Consider the following 24,295-nt stretch of genomic DNA (forward strand, 5'->3'; position numbering starts at 1 on the left):
CTGCATCCTATTTGCCAATATTTTATTGAGGATTTTTGCATCTGTGTTCATTAGGGAGATCGGTCTATAGTTCTCTTTTTTAGTTGGGTCTTTCTCAGGTTTTGGTACTAGAGTAATATTTGCTTCCAGGAATGACTTAGGAAGGATTGCTTCCCTTTCAATTTCATTGAATAGTTTAAGGAGTGTCGGCATTAGGTCTTCTTTGTATTTCTTGTAGAATTCTGCAGTGAATCCATCTGGGCCTGGGCTCTTCTTGGGGGGTAAGGACTTAATTACATTTTCAATTTCATTAACAGAGATTGGGTTATTCAACAGGTTTACATCCTCTTGATCTAGCTTTGGTACTTCATATGTTTCTAAGAATCTGTCTATTTCTTCTGTGTTATCAAACTTTTGAGAGTAGAGGTTTTCAAAACAGGTGTTGATGATCTTCTGTATTTTTATTGGGTCTGTAGTGATTTCACCTTTTTCATTTCTTATTGCATGAATTTGAGCTTTTTCTTCCCCTTTTTAAATAAGGTTGGCGAGGGGCTTATCGATTTTATTTATTCTTTCAAAGAACCAACTCTTTGATTCATTGATTCTTTGGATTGTTTTCTTAGTCTCTATTGCATTGATTTCTGCTCTGATTTTTATAATTTCCTCTCTTCTTTTGGCTTTGGACTTGACTTGCTCTTCTTTTTCTAGCAGGTTGAGGTGTATCATCAAGTTATTTATTTGTATTCGTTCTGTTTTCCTGATGTGGGAACTCAGTGCAATAAGTTTTCCTCTCAGGACAGCTTTCATTGCATCCCACAGATTCCAGTAAGTTGTATCTGCATTTTCAGTTTCTTTTAGGTATTGTTTAATTTCTTCTTTAATTTTTTCTGTGACCCACTGATTACTCAAGAGTGTGTTATTCAGTTTCCATGTGCTTGCTGGATTTTTGCAGTATCTTTTATCATTAATTTCTAATTTCAGAGCGCTATGATCCGATAACATGCAAGGGATGATTTCAACTCTTTTGCATTTGTTTAAATATTTTCTGTGAGCTAATATATGGTCTATTTTAGAAAATGATCCATGTACTGCTGAGAAGAATGTGTATTCTGATGTTGTTGGGTGGAACATTCTGTATATGTCTATCAAACCTATTTGTTCACAGGTGTGATTCAGTTCTGTTATTTCTTTGCTCATTTTCTGTCTGGTTGATCTGTCCCTTGGTGTCAATGGCATATTAAGGTCTCCTGTTACAATTGTGTTACTGATAATTTGAGTTTTCATTTCTGTTAATAGTTGTTTTATATAACTGGGTGCTCTGGAGTTTGGTGCACATATATTTAAGATAGTTATCTCTTCCTCTTGGAGTTTTCCCCTTACGAGTATGTAGTGATCTTCTTTGTCCTTTATGGTCATTGTTGGTTTAAAGTTCACGTCTGCAAACAGAATGGCTACTCCTGCCTTTTTTTTGGATTCCTGCTGCATGAAGTATTGTTTTCCATCCTTTGACTTTCAGTCTGTGAGTATCCTTCTGGGTTAGATGGGTTTCCTGTAAAGAGCATATGGTTGGATTTTGTTTCTTGATCCATTCTGCTAGTCTGTTTCTTTTGATTGGTGCATTGAGACCATTTACATTAATGGTTATTACTGTTAAATGCTGGTTTATTGTTGGAATGTTATCTCTCTGCTGTTGCATCTTTATCTTTCTGTTCTGTTTAATTATTTGCTTTGCTTAGTGGTTTTTTCCTTTGTGTGTCTAAACTGTCTTTCAATATTTTTTGCAAGGTTGGTTTGGTGTTCATGAAGTTCTTCAGCTGTTCTTTGTCATGGAAGTATCGTATTTCACCATCAATTTTGAATGATAGTTTTGCAGGATATATCAGTCTAGGTTGGAAATCATTTTGCTTTAGGATCTGGAATACTTCACTCCATGCTCTTCTTGACTTTATTGTTTGTGCTGAGAAGTCTGCTGTGATTCTGATAGGTTTTCCTTTATAAGTGATCTGTCTTTTCTCTCTGACAGCTTTTAATAATCTATTCTTGTGTTGGATTTCTGGAATGATGATTATTATATGTCTGGGTGTAGTTTTACTTTGGTTATGACTATTTGGAGTTCTATATGCTTCACTGATCCTGATGTCAGTTTCTGATCTCATGCTTGGGAAATTTTCAGCTATTACTTCTCTAAATATCCTCTTGACATCCTTTATGTTGTCTCCTTCTTTTTCATTAATCCCTATCATTCTTATGTTATTCTTCTTTGCATCATCTTGCAGTTGTTGAATTGTTGTTTCCTGATTCCTTGTTATTTTTAAAAGATCTTTCCTTTCCTGTTCACTAGCTGCAATCCTGTCTTCAAGGTCTGAAATTCTATCTTCACTTTCATTAAGGCGGTTTTTACAACTTTCAGTGGAGTTTTTTATTTCCTGTATATCTCTGTGCATCTGCATTATGTATTCTGTTTGTTTCTTATATTGCTCATCTAGGGATTCTATCTTTTTGTTTAGTTCCTCCAATTTTTTATCTGTGTTTTCTTTAGATATATTCAGAATCTCTTTCATTTCTTTTATCATTTCTTCTTTTATCTGGGAGATTATTTCAAGTTTGAATTTCTTTAAAGCTTCCTGGAGTTGCTTGTCAATTTCAGTAGCTATTGTGTCTGATATTTGAGGTGAATTGCATATATTTTCTTCTATATACATTGCTCCTAGGGTTTCTTGAGATGGGCTGGAGGTTTGAGGTTGTAATTTGGTCTTTCGTTTTGTCATTTTCCTATATTTCTGTGTTTCAAGTGTTATTTGAAAGCTTCCTCAGGATCTGTTGAAAATCCCCTTCTATGTTTGCAGCTATTGAGACTCTGGCACCACGCTACCCCAAGCCACTGGGCCTGCAGAACCAATGGCCCTCCTCTACCTGCTCCGAACTCCGCAGTTCCAGACAAGCTGGGCCTCAGGGACACTGTGCGCCCACCTGCCCCTTAGAAGCTCCACAGCTCTCCAATTGCAGCCGGGATGTAGAGGCAGATGTAGACGCCTCAAACCCACCTCTCCACTTTGGAAGCCTGGAGGGACCCAAACAGTCTGGGCTCTGGGCAGAGTGTGCTGAGCACTCACCACAGGCCACAGTGCCTCAGGAACCTGTGATCCCTCCCTGCTTGCTGAGATATCCATAGTCCTCCAGACACACGGGGAGGCCGATTCAGGTGCCCCAGATCCGCCCAGCCCCTCCTCTGCACACCGATGGCTAGGCGCAGCAGTCCGACAATGCTATTGATTTTTGAGTATTGATTTTGTAACCAACTACATGGCTGAATTTATTTATTATACCTAGGAGTCTTTCAATGGAGAGTTGTGGGTCTTCTATGTAGGGTATTGTGTCATTCGCAAATAATGATAATTTAACTTCCTCTTTTCCTATCTTGACCCCTTTTATTTCTCTCTCCTGTCTAATTGCTCTGGCTAGTATTTCCAGTACTACATTGAATAGGAGCAGTAATAAGGGACATCCTTGTCTGTGCCTGATTTTAAGGTAAAGGCCTTCAGTTTTTGATCATTTAATATGATGATGGCTGCTGTTTCATCATAGATGGATTTTAGCGTATTGAGGTAAAGACCATCTATTCCAATTTTGCGTAAGGTTCTTATCATGAATGAGTGTTGGACATTGTCAAAAGCTTTTTCTGCATCTATAGAAATGATCATGTGATTCTTACTTTTGGCTTTATTGATGTGGTGAATTACATTTATTGATTTATGTCTGTTGAACCATCCCTGCATGCCTGGAATGAACCCCACTTGTTCATGGTATATAATCTTCTTGATAATTTGCTTCATCCTATTTGCCAATATTTTATTGAGGATTTTTGCTTCTGTGTTCATTAAGGAGATGGGCCTGTAATTCTATTTTTTAGTTGGATCTTTCTCAGGTTTTGATATTAGAGTAATATTAGTTTCCAGGAATGACATAGGAAGAACTGCTTCCTAATTGCCTTTCAATTTCATTGAGGAGTTTGAGGAGTGTCAGCATTAAGTCTTCTTTGTACTTCTTGTAGAATTCCACAGTGAATCCATCTGGGCCTGGGCTTTTCTTTGTAGGTAAGGATTTAATTACATTTTCAATTTCGTGAATAGAAATTGGTTATTCAGCAGTTTTACATCTTCTTGACCCATCTTTGGTACTTCATGCTTCTAGGAATCTGTCCATTTTTTCTGTGTTATCGAACCTATGAGAGTAGAGGTTTTTGAAATGTGTTGATGATCTTCTGTATTTCCACAGAGTCTGTAGTGATTTCACCTTTTTCATTCCTTATTGCATGAATTTGAGTTGTTTCTTTCCTCTTTTTAATAAAGTTGGCTAGGGCTTATCAATTTTATTTATTCTTTCAAAGAATCAACTCTTTGATTCATTGATTCTTTGTATTGTTTTCTTAGTCTCTATTACATTAATTTCTGCTCTGATTTTTATAATTTCCTCCCTTCTTTTGGCTTTGGGCTTGACTTGCTCTCCTTTTTCTAGATGTTTGAGGTGTAGCGCCAGGTTGTTTATTTGTATTTGTTCTATTTTCCTGATGTGGAACTCAGTGCAATAAATTTTCCTCTGAGGACCACTTTCATTGCATCCCACAGATTCTGGTAAGTTTTATTTGTATTTTCATTTGCTTGTAGGTATTGTTTAATTTCTTCTCTAATTTTCCCTATGACTCACTGATTGCTTAAGAGTATGTTATTCAATTTCCATGTGTTTGTGGGGGTTTTGCAGTTTCTTTTATCATTAATTTCTAGTTTCATGGTGCTATGATCAGCTAGCATGCATGGGATAATTTCAACTCTTTTTCATTTATTTAAATATGTTCTGTGGGCTAGTATATGGCCTCTTTTAGTGAATATCCCATGTACTGCTGAGAAGAATGTATATCCTCATGTTGTTGGATGGGACACTGTATATGTCTACTAGGTCCATTTGTTCACAAGTGTGATTCAGATCTGTTATTTCTTTGCAGATTTTCTGTCTGGTTGATCTATCCCTTAGTGTCAATGGTGTGTTGAGGTCTCCTGTTATAATTGTGCTATTGCTAATTTGATTTTTCATTTCTATTAATACTTGCTTTGTATAACTGGGTGCTCTGCAATTTGGTGCATATATATTTAAGATTGTTATCTCTTCCTCTTGAAGTTTTCCCCTAACTAGTATGTAGTGACCTTCTTTATCTCTTAGGATCATTCTTGGTTTGAAGTTCACATTGTCTGCAAACAGAATAGTTATCCCCACTTTTTTTCAGTTCCTGTTGCATGAAGTATTGTTTTCCATCCTTTGACTTTCAGTCTGTGAGTTTCCTTTTGGGTTAGATGGGTTTCTTGTAGGCAGCATATGTTTGGATGTTGTTTCTTGATCCATTCTGCCAGTCTGTTTCTTTTAATTGGTGAATTTAAACATTTACATTAATGGTTATAACTGTTATATATTGGTTTATTGTTGACATGTTATCTTTCTGCTGTTACATCTTTATCTTTCCATTCTGTTTAATTATCTGCCTTGCTTAGTGGTTTTTTTCCTAAGTGTATCTAAACTGTCTTTCAGTATTCTTTGCAGAATTGACTTGATGATCATGAAGTTCTTCAGCTGTTCTTTGTCATGGAAGTATCTTATTTCTCCATCGATTTTGAAGGACAGTTTTGCAGGGTGCATCAGTATAGAAATCATTTTCCTTTAGGCTCTGAAATACTTCACTTCATACTCTTCTTGACTTCATTGTTTGTGTTGAGAATTATGCTGTGATCCTGATAGGGTTACCTTTATAGGTGATCTGTCTTTTCTCTCTAACAGCTTTTAATACCCTGTTATTATGTTGGATTTCTGGGATGATGATTATTATACTTCTGGGCATAGTTTTATTTTGGTTATGGCTATTTGGAGTTCTATATACTTCACTGATCCTGATGTCAGTTTCCATTCCAATGTTTGGGAAATTTTCAGCTATTACTTCTCTAAACATCCTCTTGGTATCCTTTATATTGTCCCCTTCTTTTTCATTTATACCTATCAATCTTATGTTGTTTTTCTTTGCATCACCTTGCAGCTATTGAATTATTTCCTGATTCATTGTTATTTTTAAAAGATGTTTCCTTTCCTGTTCACTACTGTAGTCTTGTCTTGGAGGTCTGAAATTCTATCTTCACTTTCGTTGAGGTGGTTTTTATAACTTTCAATGGAATTTTTGATTTCCTGTATATCTCTTTGAATCTGTTTCATGTATTCTGTTTGTTTCTTATATTGTTCATCCAGTGATTCTATCTTTTTGTTTTGCTTTTCTAATTTTTTAACTGTGTCATCTTTAGATGTGTTCAGCATCTCTTTCATTACTTTTATCATTTCTTCTTTTACCTGGGAGATTATTTCTAGTTTGAATTCCTTTAAAGCTTCCCAAAGTTGCTTCTTTATTTCAGGTATTTCAGGTGTATGGCATATATTTTCTTCCATGTACATGGCTTTCTTGGGATGAGCTGGAGGTTTGAGAATGCATTTTGGTCTTTTATTTTGTCATTTTCCTATATTTTCATGTTTTAAGTGTTCCAAGGCTTCACCTGGGCATGTTTGAAATCATCTCCTATGCCCTTGGCTCCAGGGACTAAATGGAGGTTGCTGAGCATGGTCCAGTCAGGCCCACAGGACCTCCCATGCCACCTCCAGTGTTCCAGGAAGCTGGGTGGGCACCTAACCACTGTGGACGATGGTCCAGACCTCTCCCCAGGCAAGGACCAATGTGCTGGAACTCACTTCACATGCTCTCAACTCCCCTGATTGAAGAAGGTCGCTGGGTGTAATCTAGTCAGACCACAAAACCTCCCAAGCCTAGTCTAGTGTAGCTGGAAGGTGGGCACACCCTTGACCACTGGGAGTGATGATCTTAAACTATCCTGGGGCTCTGCATGGTGAGCAGGAACTCACTCCCACTGGGAGCCCAGTTCCCTCTTCTGGCAGCACAGTTCCAAGGATTGAAAGCAGGTCCCTTTTCATGGCCCAGGCAGACCTGAAACATGAAGAGCCCAGTCTAGTGTGGCTGGATGCTGGATGTGTCCTTGACCACTGGGGCTATGATCTTAATCTCTCCCAGAGCTCAAGATGATGTGCAGGAACTCATCTCCTCAGGCAGCACAGTTCCTCCTTGCATCATTGACTTTTCAATCTGAAAATTTTATTTGGATTTTGGATTTTTAAAAAGATATTATTTAAAATGTCTTTTCATATTTTCCCATAATGTGCTACTCTTAGTAAATTGTGTGTACAAACAATTTGAGTAATCAGCTAATTTTACATTATCCCACTTTAAAGATATTAGTTTCTAGTATTTGTCAGTATCAGACAACTATCATCTATTTGTTACTCATGGTCTTGACTCTTAATCATGGTCTTGTAATTCTCAATAACAGTATCTGATTTTAATATCATTTTATATGGTAATCAGTGTGTGTGTCTATGCATCTCCTACAAGCTCTTGGAAAAGATCAATATTTTTCTTCCTTATATCACCAGAGTTTAGCATATTCGAGTCCAACCTGGAGTGCTTCATTAATGTCTGTGTCATGGTTACCTTTCCATTGCTGTGAGGAAAGCCCTGAGCAAAATTTCTTATGGAAGCAAAGGTTTGTTTTTGCTAATGGCTTCTGAGGTTTCAGCCCATTGCCAGTTGGCTTGGTTGCTTTGAGGCTTCTGGTAAAGTGGAAGCATCGTGGCAGAAAGTATACTATGGAAGGATGAGGTAGAGGCCCACTATTCACCTCTATAGCAGCTAGAAAATGGAGAGAAAGTTGAAGACAAAATACAGTCTTCAAAGACATGGCCTCGGTGACCTGCTTCCTCCTCCTGGACCCCACCTCTGAATTCCCATTCAATTATTGGCTCAACAGTGAGTTAATCCATGGATGGGGCCAGGGCCCTCACGATCCAGGTTTCCCTTTAGGTCGCATCTCTGAACACTGTTGTTTCTAATTCTCGATAGATGAATCTTTGGAGAAATAGTTCATATTTGAAGCATGACAGTTGGTGAACAAGAGAATAAATAAGGACACTTAAACAGATTTTAAGACAATGTCAACTCAAAAGCAATATACATGGGATAGTGCTAGGGAGACTAGGATTTTTGGTTAGGAAAGCAATTGGAGAATGTGTATGCCCAAATATTACAATGGCATTAAGTAGTTTTCCACTAGCAAGTCTCTAAAGGCAGTAGGTGAGCTGTTGCTGGTAAATTGTGTGAAGGCAGAGCATCATACACTCAGGCTGTAGCCTGTAATCAACCCCAGCTGGGAGCCCTTATCAACTGTTCTATGATGTTGCCAACCCCTTGTTTATCCTTCAGAGGAGTGTCTTAAAAACAAGACTTAAGGCTCATATGACATAAGATGGTTTCTGGGTCCCAGATACTCAAACATTTCACTCCAACCACATGGGTACCAAAAAATGTTTTTTTTTTTTTTCAGAAATCATTTATTGAGTACACCATGAAGCATAGATGATTGTAGAGTTCCAAGTAAATCTTGGTATAGTTTTACATGTCTTCCTCCTTTTTAAACTAATTGAGGTTTCTCTTCCATTAATCATAGTAATAAAGGCATTTAAGGGTAGAAGAATAAAAAAATCCTAGTAGTCTAGAATCTTCTGCATGACTTTCAGTTATGACTTATTAATGGAAAATGACCTTAGAAGCAACCCCTGAAGCATTTATTGACAAGAGGAACATCTTAGTTACTTGTCTCATTGCTGAGATAAGGTACCCAGTACTCAAAGTTAAATAAGGATTTATTTCATTTCACAGTGTGTATAGGTTTCAATCCATAATGAGTTGGTTCCAAGCAAGTGTGGCATTGCAGAGGAGAAGCAGATCATGGCAGGCAGAAGGTACCAAAGTAGAAGAAGCAGTGGCAGCAGTAACAAAAGTCTGCCTTTGTATTTCATCTGGATTCCTGTCCTTTGGGCAGTCCTGTGCACACCCTAGCTGGGTCTCCCTTAACCCTAGCATCACACATTTAATCCCATCATCATCCTAGATCCAGCCACCCTGGAAAAACCCCACGTATGACTGCAGGAGGCTTTGAGGGGACATCCACCTACAAGCCATGTGTTAGTTTTCTCATTGATGAGATGACATCCAAAGTTAAAGCGTAAAAGGTTTATTCAGCTCATGATTTGTAGAGGTTTCAGTCCATGATCTGATGCTGCAGCTGGTCTTGGATCCCCTGTGGGTGCATCTGCAGTGTGTTGGTCTCCAGGGAGCAGCTCTCCAGGGACAGCTTTATACTTTGACACTGCAGCTCAGAGGAGCATTTACTGCAAGTCCCTAAAGACAGATTTCCAGGCTTATGTGCCATAAAAGCAACACAACAACTTCTTTGTCATACAGTGTGTGGCAACTGGGTTTTTTTCAGCAATGTCTGTGTCCCAGCCTTGGGGAGGGAGGAGCACTTCTCCTTGCTCTGTGTCAACATCATGACTAGTATTTTCTTTTCATCTTCTATTCTTATATTTAGAGTTCTTCTTAACAACACATAACTCAATCCTCTGTTATATTTACTGTTTCTTTATATTAAACTTTGTCTGAGGTATCATGCAGCATCTCTCTCCTTCTTGAATCTTTATGAACACAGTGAATTACTAGAGATTCAGACAGAGATGGAAAAAGGTTGAATAAAAATTTTTTAAATACATGAAAGCAGAGAATGAGACAATAAACTTATGACTTCTTATGTCCCAACAAAGAACTGAAAAGCACACAAAGAGTCAGAGGGTGTAACAGATCACACAGAGACCTCACAGTCAAGCAGCCTCTACATAAAGATGACTCAGTTTATGCTTAGTAGCTGAAAAATTCAATAGAAACTCTTAATGAGCAAATTACTTGAAGTTGCTTTGCACACAATGAAAAGAAAAACTATAGTCACTGGCTACTAATCTAACTTATCTAACAAAATTCCATTGCCCATAAACAGACATATAGAAGGGGTTTTACATTATAGTTTTTCTTTTGTGCTGGGAACGCAGATTCCCCTGTGTGGTTAAGTAAGCATTTTACCAAAAAGCTACACACCCAGCTCATGATTTTGAGAAGTATATTTTTCTAGAAACAATGGATATTGTTGAGGTAAACCATTTGCTCTTGCTTGATTTTATTTGTTTTGCTATAACATATGTGCTGAGGACCAGCTCTTGCTTCCATGTCCTTCTGTAAATAGTTTTTTTTAAGTTAAGTTTATTGGTACAATTTAGGGATACACAATAAACACATGGTTTAATGTGCTCCTGGTTTAGAAGAAGCAAGCCGCTGTGTTGGGAGAAAGTTCTCAGGACCACCTGGCAGATGATCACCTGCCAGGGAACTAGATACCATCTCTAGAAGGTTCCTCTACAGTTCTTGGGTGATGGGCAGCAAGTAAAAGCAACCCTAAATCCCCAAGTTGCATGAAAATTGACTGGATCTTCCCCCTCCCATTCTGGTGAGAATCCAGCCTGAGCTGACACCGGGATTGCACCTGAAGTAGAGAGGGTGTCTACCTCAGGCCTCGCTCCGCATCCAGAAAAACGCTGGGATGATGAAGGTGTGTTGCTCAAAACTGCTCAGTTGATAGTAATTTGCTACATAGCAGGAGAAAACCATTGCAGAAGCATAAGCTGTAGTGAAAGCAAGGAACATAGCTCTCAACAGCTCCTTGGAGGAATGGAAAATGAAGCAAAATGCTCACTAAAACCTGACTTACTGTACTTCTTCCATGTGAGCCAGTTTGGTACACTGTTCCTGGGAGTGCATCAAGGAAGGAAGAAGCCCTGTGGCATAAAACCATGATGAGTCCTGCATCCTGTGACTCCTACTACTTTGGACACAGACTGAGTGCCTATTATTTGCCAGGCACTTTAAAATGAAAATACATCATTTTATAACAAATATGTTATTATTGAAAAAGAAATGAGTAGATTTCATTTGATATCTTTGCTTAGAACTAAGAATATGGGAAACAGCTCATAAATTGACTTTGTATAGTCTTTTAAACAGATCATGGTTTTGTGTGATTAAGAATACAGTCAATGTTTAATGTTTTTAAAAATTTTGTTACAGTGAGATACATCTTTATTAATCCTCCTCAGAGTAATTATCTTGGCTTTGAACACACTCAGCCCATCATTCCTGCCACTTTCTGCAGCAGTTCTGGAAGTCGTTCCTAGTGAGAGCCTTTAGTCTGCCTTCCTGGTTATTCCACTATCCCAAATCAATTTAAAAAGTTGACATTTCATGGACATTTTGATTTGGGGGAAGAACCAGAAGTTGCATGGTGTTAGATCTGATAAATAATGTGGATGAAAACACACTATGTTTTCATTTGACAGAAATTGCTATAAATGTTTGATCAATGGGAGGTGATCAAAAATATGGTGAATGTTTAAAAATTTTAAAATAAAAGAAACATGTCATTAACCCTTCATAATATAGTCTCCCTTGCTTCAAATACTTGTCCTATCATTTTTGACAATGTCTCTTGGTGTGGATTAGTCACTTTCTGTCCCTGGAACAAAAGACCCAAAAGTTGCAACTTAAAGGAGATTATTTTTTGGCTCACAGTCTCAGTGGGTCCAGTCCATGGCTTACTGGCTCCAAAGCATAAATGAGGAAATTTGCTCCTATTAAGGCAGCCAGGAAGCAGAGAGAAAAAGGAGGACCCAGGGACTATTCAGAAACTATGCCCCTAGTGACCTGCCTCTTCTCAATAGACCCTATTTCCAAATTTCTGGGGGACATTTTAGAGCTAATCATGATACAATTTAATAGTTTCTAAACATTAACACTAACAGTATCTGTGATCACCTTATGGACAATCAGGAGAACATATACAAGGAAGGGAGCAGGGAGGAAGTGGCTGCTATGCTTGCCTGGGGGTGGGCTGCTGACCAGGTGTCACAGTGCTGGGTTAGTTCTGGGTTAGTTCTGCCCAAACTATGCCCCATGAGTTTGAAAGTCAAGTCATAAAAAATACTATGTAGAAGTAAATTGATTAATTGTAAGTAAATCATATGCAATGATATTTGATCATTTTTCTATGTACAGAACAGTTAAAAGTGGTTTATTCTAAGAGTTTACAGATGTGTAAAAGTTCATAAATAATTCACACAATAGGACAATTGAGAATAATTTGGAGTCTATTACATCAAGCACTATTGTTTGTTATAAATATCTACATGACATTGAAACTCCAATTTCTTTTATGACCAAACATTAGAATTATTACTTGGCAATTAAGTCAGTGCCTCAGTGAAGTTCTCTCAGACAATACATGTAAAAAAGGGTCTCATGAAACCTAATATTCTCAGTGACAGCTGGAGAATTTCTTGGCTCATAAAATATTGTGCTTTAGAAAGACCATGAGAAGCCCAACTTTTAGAGCTTCTAGGATGCCTGCTCTTTTCCAAAAGCTGTGCCTTGTTCTGCTCTTTCCAGAGGCCTACATGATTTTCCTTTGCTGTGTGTCTTGGAAACCTCTCTATATTTGGAGTGGGGAAAAGGCTTTTGCAGGTTTTTTTGCTGGGCTGTGAGGTCCTCAAATGTAAAAGCTGCATATTGGTGACCTTAATTTCTGAGTCTAGTTTGGTTTGCTAGCTTAGACCTGCCTTTCAGTGAACCTTTCAGTAAAAAAGCAGTGGAGAATTCTAGTTAAAAGTAGAAGATAAGAAAAGAATTTAAGACTAACCGGTAGGTGAAGGTTAACTTTCAGGATGGAGATTTGATTAACGTGTGGGAAGGTGATAAAAGATGTTTGAAGGGAAAATAAAAAAAACATATTTTGAATGTCTATTATCTCACGTTATTTTCTCTGCTTTTGTCTTCTTTTTCAAGTTTAGTTTGCTGAATATAGAATGTAATACCATACATTTTTCAGAAATGCATTCAATAATCTAACAACTGAAGCTCATAATGGGCCTAAGAATTTGAAAAAAATAAGAAAATGATAAATATTAAAAGAGAAATTTTTAAAAAGCAATAATCAACTGATTTGAAGTCATAAGGTTGCAATCAGAATACTAAAATTGAGACAAGGGATATGACAGAGCACATATTTGTTGTCTATGTCTTTTTTGTTGTTGTTGTTAAATCCAGTATTCATTTATATCAACTTTGAGCTCACCAAGCACATTATTGAGCTACTGTTTCTTCTCTTTTCATTTTTTAAAATTTTCTGAACTTTTTTATTTAAGAGAAAAAAGACACACAAAAGAAAAGCAAAAATCAAAATAGCCAAACAAACAACAATAACAGACCCAAAACAATAACAATACTGGCTTTCAAAACAAGATGACAGGAATTTAACAATGGCCGTGATACTGTATATTGTTATCTTCAAAAGGGTTACTTAGATTACCAGATTAGACATGCAAAATTGATTTAATCACACAAGTATTAACTGTTCTTTTTCAAAAACTAGTAGAATCAGTAATAGAGTCATCTGAGCTATCTTATGTGTATATATGCAAATGTCTATGTCCTTCTTTTTCCCTTCTTTCTTGTCTCCTTTTCCCTATTCCAGTTGCTTTTCGCCTTTGAGCAGTTTCTTAACCTTACACAATATTGATTGTAGGTTTAGATCTTATTTGCTATTTCAGTTTCTTCTGTCTTTTTTTAAATGTAATTTTTTCTCATAATAACTGTGCAATAAGACTGAATAAACAGGGTAAACATGTCACACAGACAGAGGAGAGAATTGAGCAGGCCACTGAAGCTTTGGTAAACTACTGTTCTATCTTCAGTGAGCCGACTAAACCCAGGCAGACAATGAGGAAGGTGCTGAATTAAGGTTATTCAGAGAAGTACCGTAATATTTACCCTTTGTGAAAACAGAAGACTCAAAGATAACCGTACTTCTTGTGGCTCTTCTGAATAAACAGCAGACAATGCCTGATAATAATCAAAATCACCACTTTCATCCATTACAATTTTCACCCTATTTTTTTCAATTCAGCAAACTGTATGACCTCAGGTTTAACAGTGTCTCTCTTGTCTAACTGACCATCAGGCCAGAGTCCAGGCTTGTTTACCTCATCTAGGTCTTACTGTTCACCTCTAGTGTTTAACATTAGCTTGTTTCTTTGAAAGTCATGAGATTAAACCATCAGAATTCCCAGTTAAATTTCTCTTCTGTGCACCAAGTAGCATGCATGACATTACTCGGTTACTCATAAAACAAGATGTTCAACCTTAGTCATTTTATGGGCGGTGTAAAGGTTAAATTTAATAGTTCTATTTCTGTTAAATATTTGAAGAGCTCATGCTCTGCAATGGCTAAATTCTGAATAAAGATAGAGTACAAATATTCGTTCAAACCATATGTGGCTTTAGGCCCAGTGCCCTGTGACTCATGCTAATAGTTTGGGTTAGTCTTACCAAGTTTATTTTCTAATATATAACTGCAAAGGCCAATGAATTTTCTAAAGTAAATTCTTGTTTTAGGTTTAGCAAGGCTCACATTTATATGTGTGATACGGTAGAGACATGGTCTTGTTTGCCATAAACATGATATGACAGAGATCCCTTTAAGGACACAGGAATGTGTTTCTTCCCCAGGCACTGACCCCTGTCTCAAACGGCTTAATAACAACATGCGATTATTCATTATCCAGCACTTCCTGTTGCTATGTGCCAGATACGGCCAGATAATGAAACACCAAGCAGAAACACAAAGGCAGCTCCATCTTGCATGAAGATCGCTGCTAAGTAACAGGGCAATACAGCCTCATTCTGTTGTGGCCGGGTCCTGGTTGATGCATGCAGAGGTCCTTTAGGAACCTGGGGCAGGGGAGCCAGCTCTTCCTAGACAGAGCAAAGCATTGTTAAGATTCACATTTTCACATCCACAGGAAGGAAGGCAAACAGTCAAGCTGCGGGCTTATGATATGCTGCTCCTCCGGATGCCCAGTGGGACTCTGAGTGATAAACTCCTGGATTGTCACACAAGTTTATACACGTTGGTTTCCTCATTTGTAAACTTCAGTCGTAAAACCAAGGTCACAGCTGCCAGTCCAGCCCAAGGCTGATGCAAGTAAAGCAAACACTGCTGAGAGGGGGTTTTAGGAACACTGCCACAATACACTAGCAGAAGAATACACTGGAAAGACAACTTTCTAATAAGGACAGACCGAGGAATTTGCTTTCTTCAGCAGCTCTGCCATGAGAGGAGCAAGGCATCTGAAAGAACTGTGTACAAGAAAGCGTACTGAGGTCAGACTAAACCTCCAAGAAACAGTCAAAGGCTACTACAAAAGTGTACGTCGGAGATAATCATTGCCTAAGCTTGGGTAGTAACAGCGAAATATACAAAAGGGAGATAAATCAACCTTAAGGAGGGAGAAGCAATAAAACTGGGTGACTGATTTTATGTGGGTGAGAGAAGAATCAAAGATGAACACATTTTGATTCGAGTGACTAGTGACTTCTGTCTCCTCGTGACTACTGAAAGAAAGTACCTTAAATGTTTCAAGAAGATGAGAAAAGCTCCAGATGCTCTCTGAATGTCTCGGGACCTTTGGGTATTGCAAGAAGAGGTTGAGAGTGAGAGGTCGGGGATGGAGACCTAGTTGGGAGATTTGGCAATCTGATTTTAAGATTTAAGAAGAAAATTGTATGAGTTTTAGAAAAAAATGGACTGGCACCCCACTGTTCTGTTGGACATCACTGAAAAGCTCCCTTATAGCACAATGTCACTTCGGAGACAATCTGCTCCCTTTTAACTATAGAATGACTACATTTAAAACTTTCCTACATTTAAACCTTTAAAATGACACTTCAGATTGGAGATGTTTATAATTCTGCAACATGACTGTTTCAAATATGTTCTGTGGTGAACCTCCTGAGGAGGGAAACCCAGAGGGAGTTGTTATGAGCTGTACCTGAAGCTCAGTGGAACACTTAGGAGCACTAAGTCTCTTCCCTCTGAGAGGAGACAAAAAGAGAAGGAGAGGGATGTCACCTTTGGAAAAGAGGGGGCACTGTCTTTGAGTGACATCCTAAAGTCAGGTCTAAGGAGATGTAGCTAGGTGTGTATGCAGGCCTGGACACCAGGATCAGGTAGGAAAACTCACCAGCCACATTTAGAAGCCGGAAGTCAACACGGACTGAGTCAAAATCTTCTTGTTATCAAAGTGCTGTTCTCAGGCCCACAACTGGTAGAGAGCATGGCAGAAGGAACCAGGTGCTGTGAGAGGGCACTTTCAGCTCTACTCTTGCAAGCCAGGAGTTGGGGTGGCATGCATATGGTGGCATAAGAAGAAGACGGCATAGGTGGGGCAGGCAAGGTCCAGATATTTTTTTAACAGGAGCTACCAGAAAGAAGAATGGTGATGATTAAAGACATGAAGGCAAACAGAGAGACAGATTAGTGACGCATTTCAATAAAACACGACAGAAATAATAGGATGGAGAACCAAGAACAGTAGGTGCTGTTTGTTTCTTGTTTGTGTTGTACTGAAGATTGAACACAGGGATTTTACCTGGAGCCATACACCCAGACTTTTGTTTTATTTTGTTTTGGGGTTGTTTGTTTGTTTTTTTTTTTGATTCAGGGCCTGGCTAAATACTAAATTGTTCTGGCTGTGTCCAGACCTGTAATCCTCTTGCACAGCCTCCCAGATTGGACATAAGGGTTTTGCACTAAGATTTTGGGAAATAGTTGTACCATTAACAACAGCATGCATGTTCAGAGGAAGACAGATTTTTTTTTTTTTTAGTCAGAATTGGATGGCAAATTTATTTCTGTTAAAAATATCACGGATGAATTTAAAAACTCTGTCATAATTTATATGTGCCTATTATTAGATACAAACAAAATGTTTCAGATATTATCTTTTGGAATGTTACTTTTAAATTCCCCACTACAGCACAAGGAAGACTATTATTTTACACATAACATTTTATATCATTTTTGAAGTTTTAACACCATACAAGCAGCTAGGAAGAATTGCATCGAACAGTCTTAAGTTTGACCGAGAATGTCCAGGGGCATTAAATATCATTCATCAGAGGCGGCACTTCTCCATTTGCTCTCTTGTCTCGTCTTCATTTCACTGTAGCAGGAAGCAGCCTTCAAATGGAAGCTTCCCTAGCATCCAGGTGACAGCCCCAGAGGGAGACCGCAGGAAACCTCTTTCTGGGGAGAGCAGCTTGGACATCTCCACATTCTCTTTCATTCCACAACTGGTAGCAGCAGGCTCACTGTGGACGATCTTCCAGGCTCTTAAAAAATACCTTCACCCACGTGCTCTTCAGATTCTTTACCACGGAAAAATCATTTCCCTTTATACTACTGAGAGCACAGCTCTACCGGAGAACATTGCCATTCCCAAAACACAACAAAGTGCATCTGAGTAGAAATGCCCTGCACCAGTGTCTCGAGAAGTCTACACGTCCAGAGCTGAGCTCTGCCAGGCTTTAGTCATCACTAGACTCGGAAAACAATGGGCTGTGTGCACGGGAAAAGGAAGATCACTGCTGGTGCCACTGTGGGGACACTGGTTTGTCATTTACTATAGCAAACTAGTGATTAGACGACAATAACAGCACTAGCTTAGTGATTTGCCTTTAAAAAACATTTTTTTTCCAACTGTCACCGAGAAAGCAGCACCTGGACAATACATCTTGCACTTTGTCAGCATCAGGCAAAGTGCATTCTTCTGATGGGTCAAAGATAGCTCTATGAAGAATTAGAAGCTTTGATTCTATGAAGTCACAGTGGCGGCTAAGTTGCCAGAGGGGGTGTTGATTGCTGAATTTCAAACCACAGAGTGGGGGCTCGAGTGCTTATCTTCTCGGGCACGCCATCTGGTGCAGAGTGTGTGAGGGTGAAAGTACCATGGTGCCAGGTGGACATGATGACTGCCTGACTGGAGAAGCCTGGAGTGTCCTGCTGCCCCGTGGCTGTTCTTTATTTCCAGAAAACAAGAATGATATAATAGTGGTTAGCAGGCTCACTTGGTGGTTTCATTAGGAAGACAAAGAAACCAAAAGCCAATCCACCTGACAGCAAAATTGAAGGCTGTCTTCTTGGAAAAACATCTAGTAGTGTCCCGCAGAAGATTCTAAAAAAGAAAAAAAATAAAAAATAAAGCTTGAGGTCAATTTAAAATAAGTCTTTTTATCTGTTGATGGACATATACTCTGCTTCCAAGATTTAAGTATTGTGAGTTGTGCTGCTATAAACCTGGCATGCATATGTTAAGGCGTGTGTCTCCTCGAAGCCTCCTGGGCTCATAGGTGTTATGGAGACGGATGGATCCAGGGTGTATGAATATGACTAAGGCAGCCTGACAATAGCTTATTCCCCAACTGGTTCAGCACAGTGCTGGGTGTGGGCAATGCCGGGCTCCTCCCTGGGTGTGGGTGGTGCTATCCAAAAGACCTATGTCCTAGATGGGATAAAAAAAGAAAGGAAACCTCACCCCATGCTGCTCTCTGCTGTCTGGAAGGACACAAGAAGCTTCTGTCTCTCAGCATGAATCAAAACCCTCTTCACCTGGATCTTGGGTCAGTGCATTTCCCGTTGAGAAATACACACCTTATTTGATTTGATGATGGGCCGAAGATTAACTTTTGCATTTTATAACCTAATGTTGTACCTGAAAGCAAACTCAGAGAACGTCCATTGAATTTGGTATTGGAGACTCAAAGTAAAATGTATCGGAGGCATTTTAACCCCAAACACCCACCAGACAGCTGCTCACTGCTTCAGCAATTGATTTGAACAACTTCAGTCAAGTTTACTTCTACTCTCAGAGAACAGGCAGGCATGCAATTAAGAGTACATTATTTTAAATTCTTTCACTGTAGGGAAAAAGCAGAGAGAAAAGCATTGTGCAAAGAAACATCTTGTCGCCAGGATTGCTCTGAGCAGTGGACAACAGCCATGTATTTTTAACTTCACACAGTATTTATTAAAGAGTACGCAGCTGACTTGAGGCATGGAGTTTAACTCCATTTAGGAGAAGACGTGAATGCAGACATTGAGGAAGCACCCCATTTTTTTCCTGTGATTGTCCTGTGACACTCTGTGACCTTTGTAGGTGGGACTGCAAGAATGGGGACAACACAGATGTGGTGTTTAATCAACATAGGGTCTATGAGAGAGAGCCGCGTGGAGAAAACTCTGCAGATATTTTAAATTGAGCCACATTCTTTTTGGATTCCACCCATTGTGTTTTTATTTCACCGAATTGTAATTTATTATAGTGACAATTTGAGTTGTCATATTTTTGCTTTTAGTCACTGCAAACAAAAAGGCTCACATAGAGTCAGCTTCCTCCAGAATTAGGATTTAGTCATCTGTGCCCTCATTTTAGTCAGCTTGTTTCTTCTTTAGAGTTCCTTGAAAATATAAAAAGGTCAGTGATGAATTTTTATAGAGTTTCAAAAAGGTGTCAGAACTCATTCTTGGAAGCAGCAGCATGCAGAGAGCAGGCACTCTCCACTTCCCCCGGGCTCCTATGGTCGGGCTCACAGGGTGGCAGCGCAGGGTGTATAAGCGAGGTGGACTCACTGCCACACTCCTGCTGAGGGTAGGGACCAGTCATCCTCAGTCCTTCCTGTGGGTTGGCACTCCACCCCCAGTGGCATTCTGTCTGTATTCCTGTCCTCTGGCAGGGCTTCTCCTGCGACTTACCTAACCCCGTTGAAATCTCATCTGGAAGCCCTTGCTCCTCTCCAAAAGCCAGAACAACTCTATAAAATAAATCCTGGGCTGTGTTTACCCACTTCTTCACGTTCACAGGGTTGAGTTCCCACTCGGGCACACTTCACACTGGTAAACATTGCTCATCCCCCTCCTCTTCACATGGTCTCCTTCAAATTGCTCCTCCCTGTTCCAAACCCATACATGTTACTCTTTATACCCCAACTTCCACTCTGACTCCTGCTTCCTGTTGTCTCCGTCCTCCAGATCAGCTACTCCTCTCTCATCCATATAGTAGCTGCCCTTCAAGAGATGTAAGTGTCCCTTTCGTCTTTGAGCTACAAATGCACTCAGTTAGCTTTGTTGGCTGTTGGCTGTCTTCCAGTAGCCACCCTGGAAACTGTGTGGAGGTGGAAAAATCCATGTCTGAGTCCTGCCTCTGTACTGTGCTAGTCAGATGAAATTCATCTGTCCTCTCCAAATCTCAGTTTCCACACCTACAAAGACAAGACACAAGCTGATTGTTCCTTATCCAGAAGTATTTCAGATTTGGGATTGTTTTAGATTTTGGAATTTTTGCATAGACATAATGATATACTTGGGAATGGGATTCAAGTCTGGGTAAGATATTCATTTATGTTTCATGTAGAGCTTATCCAAATATCTTGAAGGCAATTGATAAATTATTTTAAATAATTTTGTGCAAGGCACAGTTTCATGCTATAAAAATTTCTCCTTGTCTTGCGTGTCAGCACTCAAAAGTTTCAAATTTTGGAGCATAATGAATATTTGGGTGTGGTCCACTCAAGCTACAAAAATGATAAGGGCTATTCTATGTTTCTCTGAGATTCAGTGATATGATTTGATAAGTGAAAAATTCATGATTCAGTGCTTGGGTCAAGTTAAATCTGCAACAAATACCAATTATCATTACCATCCATGTGCATATCTCTTTCCGTGCCTGACTGTAAATTTTTGGGGGATGAGATGTGCTTGTTCAGTGTTACATTTCTGTCTTCTCATCCACATATCATGGGGTTCATTGATGGCACAGTTACAGATAAAGAGCAAGATGCCTAGCTATACTTCAATTCAGATAAATAAAGCATTATTTTCTTAGTATAATCATGTTCAAAATATTATATGAGACATACTTTTACAAAAATAAATGTTTTTATATATCCCAAATCCAAATTTAATTGGGCATCTTGTATTTTTATTGGCTAAATCTAGCAACCCTAATTGACGCTCTCCATCTAAATTTTCTCCCGTGTCAATTTTATTTTTGACATTAGTATTTATAAAAGACTGTCATGATGATTTGAAATGTTTACTTAGGACAATAATTGGAGCTATTACCTCTTCTTTTCCTTTGCGACTCTCCCTAGGAGTACCAGTGCGTCAGTGGAGAACTCACCATTGTAAATCTAATACAAATGAGCAAACTGGAAAAATAATTTATTGTTGGTTGCATCTCCTCCCTTGGCTTCACCACAGGAGCTAACAAATAGAGGTGAAAGGAGGGAGTCTAATTATTTCGTAGGATCAGAATCCACACGGTACCTGCCATCTCTTTCCTGATCCTCCTTTGAAAGAAGAGGCACTAGGTCAGAGAGTTCTGTACTCCAATCATTTCATCAGCACTGCCTGTCCCATTCTCTTCTTGGTTTTCTTGTGTCCAGTCCCTGAGCCCCCCTAAATCTAAATATAAACAGGAAATGAAGCAAAGTAATAGCTAAAAGAAGGTACCTAGAGAGGCCAAAATCCTCACGCTCTCCAGGCCTGACTAGTTAGCTGGTGCCTTGATAAGAAGAGGGAATAGATTGATGCTACGGCCTATTTATAGGGATCATGGGTACCATCCATCTCGGGAGCTAAGGGATAAGAGGTTGCTGGGGTACCTTGGCCAGGGAAGGAGAATACCAAGCAGAGGTCCTTTTGCTTTTTATAAAAAATCTATTTCTGTTTCCTATAATCTGTCTTTTCATTTGCTTTCTTTATACTGGGTTTTTTTCATAAAGAAAAACCATTTGATACATAAGACTGTATGTCTAATTTATTTGACTTAATATATAGTTTGAAGGTGCATCATTTTATTATGAATGCCTCCAGTCTGTCCTTCTCTATGTCAGAGTAGTACTCCCTTCTTTATATACATCACAAATTCTTTATCCCCTCACTCGTTGATAGACATACAGGCCACTTTCAAGATGTAGGTCTTGTGAGTAGTGTTGCTGTATACGTGGATGTGCATGGATCTCTGTAACGTGTGGCAGATGTGTGTGGACATCTCTCTACATTTTTCCACGTAATAAGGTTTGATCATTATTCAGTGAATACTTCTCTTACAGAGTGGGGACAAAACTGACTGTGGGGCTGGGGATTTAGTTCAGCAGCATAAGCGCCTGCCTGGCAAGTGCGAGGTCGAGAGTTCGATCCCTGACACAAAAATAAATAAATGAATAAAACTGACTGTGGCAGTTGAGGATTAAAAGTTTTATTATGGAGACAATGATAGGCTGGAATCAAGCAAACTGCTCTACATTCCAACCCCTCCCTAAACTCCCTAAGTGAGTTCTTGAGTATTTGTCCAATCATGAGAAGCTCAGTTCCCTCATCTGTGAAATGGATGCAGCAATACTGACCTCAGAGGATGGTGGGAAACTGAAATTTAACAAAGGATAGAATCATGAACAATGCCTGGGCCTTTGCATAGACTCAACTGGGGCTCAGTGTGGTCCCATTTAGAGTTCTAACTCATGTGTGCATTGTACTAATTTTGCCCTCGTGAAGAACAAATTGCACAAAATCAGTGTCTTAAAATCACACTCATCATTGAGTCCATAGTTCTGGAGCTTAGAAGACAAAGAGGTGGAGTCTGGAAATCCATGTGTCTTACAGACTAAGTGCCTGTGTGAAGACTCCGGAAGTTCATCATCGGTGGCCAGATTCAGTTTCTTACAGATACCAAATCGGAGGCCCTGTTTCCTCACTGATCTCCTGCTAAGGATCCCCTCCCAGTCAGTGAGGGAAGAAAAGTTTACCTTTCTCAAGTCTCTAACTTACTGCTCCGCCTCCAGGAAATAATGCAGCACTCTTCTCTCTTTTTGTGAGCTCAGATAGTTTTTTCAGATCTAGCCTAGGTCATTGTTTTGTCTTTTTTTTTTTATCCTTTTTGGTTCTGGGGATTGAACTCATGGCCTTCACACTGAGGAATATCCCCAGCCCTTTTAGGTATTTATAATTTTATTTTAATTTTTAAAAAATGGTTCGAAACAGAGTCTTGCTACATCAACAAACTGCCCTGGCTAGACTTGAATTTGCTACCCTCCTGCCTCAGCCTCTCCAGAGTGCTGGGGTCATTGGCCTGTGCTGAACTGTTGAGCTCCCTGCTCTGCCAGCTGTGTTGTAGGATACAATTCAGTCACATGATAGACAGCTCAGCCTCCTTGCGGGCTGGAAATACAGTAAAATATGGTGTGCACCTTAGCGTTCTGCCAGCCATAGCCCATGTATTATGTCTAACGTTCCTAGCTTTGTGAACTGAACTGCTGGACTTGTCACCTGTGACTATCCCTAACTCTGCTATGCACACACCCACAAAATGGAGCAGGAAGGTGGGGTCCCAGTCTATTTCAAAGGATTATTGTGATTTTCAAATGAAAGCAAGGTAGAGGATTTTCTGAGCTGCAAAGAGACTTTTAAAAACTACCCATTTCTCTGTGCATAACAGTTTAAAAGTTTTTACCTGGTACAGAAACCATGTGTTCATGCATCTCCCATTTTCTCTGGAATTCCAGAACACTTGGCATCAGGAATATTGGGATTTCAACCTCACTATTCCCACAGGGTAAATTAATCATCTTCTGGCAAGTGGTTCCATACATATAAAGTATTTGTACACCATATTTTACCCAGGAATTTTGGAAAATTATAAAGGGGTATGAAATGGGTATGTACTAAAAAATGTAAATAGGTACCAAATTTATTTTTGGAAATGTCGCAAAAATGTATATGATTACTATGGAGTAGTAGGATATTTTTAAATTAAATACTTCAGTAAAAACTATACCAAGTAGCATTTACCTGGCCATTAGCCAGTTATTGGATACAAAGAGGTACAGTGGCCTATAGTGGCCTACTATTAGCAATAAGTTTACATCTCAAATCTTACTTTCCTCCTTCCTTATTTTTTTTTACCGTATTTCAACCATTTCCCACTAATCAAATGTGTCTCTTAAAGCATGAGTACAACAAATTCTATCAGATTTTTATAGTGAAGGACTTCACTCTAGTTTTTTTTTTCTTCAAATCTTCTTTGTTGTTTAAGAATTTACAGTTGAGATAAATAGAAAACAATAGAAATATACAAAATGTGTAATAAAAGAGCTGACTTTTGAAGTAGAAAGTATTGACACAGATCTCCATCATTTTGATTTGCAGGTAGTAACTTTTCTTAGTCTATTTCCTACCAGTGCCTATCCACTATCTCACCAGGTGTAGAAAACGAGAAATTTAATAGCTTGACTATGTTCAGGTGAAACTGTAGGCTGTTAGTCCATGGTAGCTGGTATTATCATAACACTCCAAGTATTTTTTTAATACCAGCCATGCAACAATGTAGATAT

The sequence above is a fragment of the Cavia porcellus genome, unplaced genomic scaffold, assembly GCF_034190915.1.
Source record: "Cavia porcellus strain 051 isolate PalLab524CR breed Dunkin Hartley unplaced genomic scaffold, mCavPor4.1 scaffold_8, whole genome shotgun sequence".
Classification (NCBI taxonomy): Eukaryota; Metazoa; Chordata; class Mammalia; order Rodentia; family Caviidae; genus Cavia; species Cavia porcellus.